Raw genomic sequence first — 2,793 nt, 5'->3', positions numbered from 1 at the left:
TTACTTGCTGAGAATTCGACCTACCAATTACTACAATGCTTTGTAGTATTGCCTACATAGCGTATAGTTTTCAACCCTGGCTGCCTTCAAAGAAAGTCAATAAACCCAGGGGTAATTTTTCAAATACTGATGCTGAGTCCTTCTCAGACCAATTAAATAAAAATCTCAAGGAGTAGAACCCAAGCACCTGCCTTTTTTAAAAAAAGTCCTCTAGATGATTACCTTGTGCAGCCAGAGTTGAGAATCGCTGATACCAACCATTGCTTCTCAAAATTTGATGTGATTGTGAATCACCTGGCGGTCTCATATAAGTGCAGATTCCAATTCATTTCTGATTTTGAATTCAGTATGGGGTAGGACCTGAGAGCCTACATTTTAGACAAGCTCCTGAGTGATGCCACTGCTGTGGTTGCAGGCTACTACGCTTGGATTAGCATATTAGAATCACCTGGGGACCGTTAGCAAAAAACACCTACACCTGAGCCCAATTCTTAGGCGTTCTAATTTAATTGGTCTGGAGGTGAACCTGGGTATTATTATTATTGTTTTAGAAGGACTCCAGGTGATTTGGATGCACAGCCAGGATTAAGAACTCTGATATAGTTAAAGAAAAAAATGTGTTTCATGAGGTTCCCTCCCACACTGGGAAATAGCGATGTATGGTCCTCAATGTCCTGCCTCTAACTGCAGAGTTAGACTGCACATATGGGTGTACAACTGTTAATGATTTGCAGCACGCCTACTTATGGGCGTGTGGCTCTAGGGCCCTTGGTAGATGATTAGAAATCTTTCCCTTTTTGCAGAAAACCTCAAAGAATCTACTGGTATTTGGGTATTTGTTTGAGAAGGTGTGTGTATGGGGGTGGGGGGGAATGGGAAAAATGGGGAACACAACATTCCCTTCAGACATTGGCCCCTCTGGCCTTTCACTGAAGTCTGAGCCCTGGTGCCAGCATTCACAGCAGATACCATTTATTGAGTCTACTACATGGGAAACCCTGCACTAGGCGCTTTCCATGCATTATGCCATTTAGCAGAGGTGGGAATGGAGGATAAGGAACCTTACTAATGAGATGTAAGTGGTCAAGCCAGGATGACAAAAGTGTCATCTTAATCTTAATCATGCCTTATGATAGATCTCCAAACCATTTGATTATGTTTTAAGTTTTACCCTCTCATTCTTTAGCATTCTAAAATATCAGCCTAGTTAGTTCAAGGTAACAATTGTAATTCCGTATGTAATTTCTCTTTGCTTGTCAGTCCTCACCTCCTTTCTTTTCCTAACTTCCTGTGACTGAATCTACCAATAGGACCCACTTTCAGATCATATTATGGGCCACCTTTGCAGGGGTAGGACATCCATGAACAACTTTAGTTGTGGGGCTAGGAATTATGTAATATCCTCCACATTCAGGAATCTTTGTCATTATGGTAAAATCCAAGTAGTTACTAACTAAAATTCCAGCTCATGGCTTGATCCTACCCTAGCTTCTTTCTCTTTAGTTCATTCATTCATTCAACAAGTACTTATTGTGAAACTTCTACATGTTGGGCATTTACTAGACACTGGAGATAAAATGGCAAATGAGATAGCCAAGCCCCATCCTCATGGAGCATATGATTTAGTAGGGGAGACAGATATATAAATAGGCAGTTATAATGGTGTGATAAGTTCTTTGACAAGAGGAGAGGGTGTTGTTGGAGGAGATGCCAGGCAGAAGGAATAGCAGGAATAAAACACCAAAGGTTATAGGGGATGACAAATTCAGGCATAGATGAAGCACAGAGTACCTCTGCAACCACTGGCAGTAGTTATGTTCCATAAAGACAGATCTCACAGTTCTGATCCCATCTCTCTGATTTTGAAGTTGGACTACTTGTGGCACCCCTCGCTGGCATGCCTCACTCACTGGAAGGGACCGCTTGCCACCAACAATTGTTTGAACCATGTCTGTGCTTACACAGAGCTTAGACTCTGGGCCTTGGACTATCTGGTCACCTTTTTCCACAGCAGCCAGACCTGTTCTTCCCACCCACCATCTCACCCTATTAAACAGTTCTCTGTTGGGTGGCATTCTCTTCTTGCCTAAGTCGTGATATGCCAAGATTCCAGCATGTCTTGGGATTGAGCTGCCCATATTACAAAGCCAACCAACAATTTGAATAAAAAAAAAAGAGAGAGATCTTGCAGTGCTGGCTTAGGTTTTCCTTCCAGTTGTCTCTAAATTCATTACTAAGATGGACATCCTTTGGAACATTCCATTTTTATCTGACTATTCTCTTATGTTGAAATAAATACACAAGCTTTTTAGTCATTTCTGGCAACATCTAGTCCCCAATGCCTGTCCCTGGGCTGTCATATAGTTGGCTCCATAAGGCATAAGAAATTGTCCAGATAAGTCATGTCCCAAGCCATGGCTCTGCGGAAAGAGCTCTGAGGTACTTCAACCTGATCAGCTTCCATAATCACATTTCCATCTTTGCTCCATTGACCGAGACAGGGGTGTGTGAAAATGGCCATCAAATGGCAGTGCTTCCATTCCATTGTTCTCTAATTTAATTTAAGCCATCTTAAGGGGACAGCCCCCTTTTTTCTTTTTCACTTCTATTCCCTATCACCTAGCTGTCCCTTTTGCTTCACTGGAATACAATTATTTCTGCCATTCTCGCCTGAACCATGCTATTCCTACAAGGCATCCCAAGAGCCTTCCTCAGCTGGCTCACTACTCAGCATCCTGTCCTGAATGTCTAGAGCACCCCCAGAAAATTGTTAGCCACAAAATCAACTAAACT

The sequence above is a fragment of the Propithecus coquereli genome, unplaced genomic scaffold (genome assembly GCF_000956105.1).
Source record: "Propithecus coquereli isolate 6110/MARCELLA unplaced genomic scaffold, Pcoq_1.0 Scaffold6, whole genome shotgun sequence".
Classification (NCBI taxonomy): domain Eukaryota; kingdom Metazoa; phylum Chordata; class Mammalia; order Primates; family Indriidae; genus Propithecus; species Propithecus coquereli.
The sequence above is the reverse complement of the archived record's forward strand: the minus strand, read 5'-3'. Positions refer to the sequence as shown.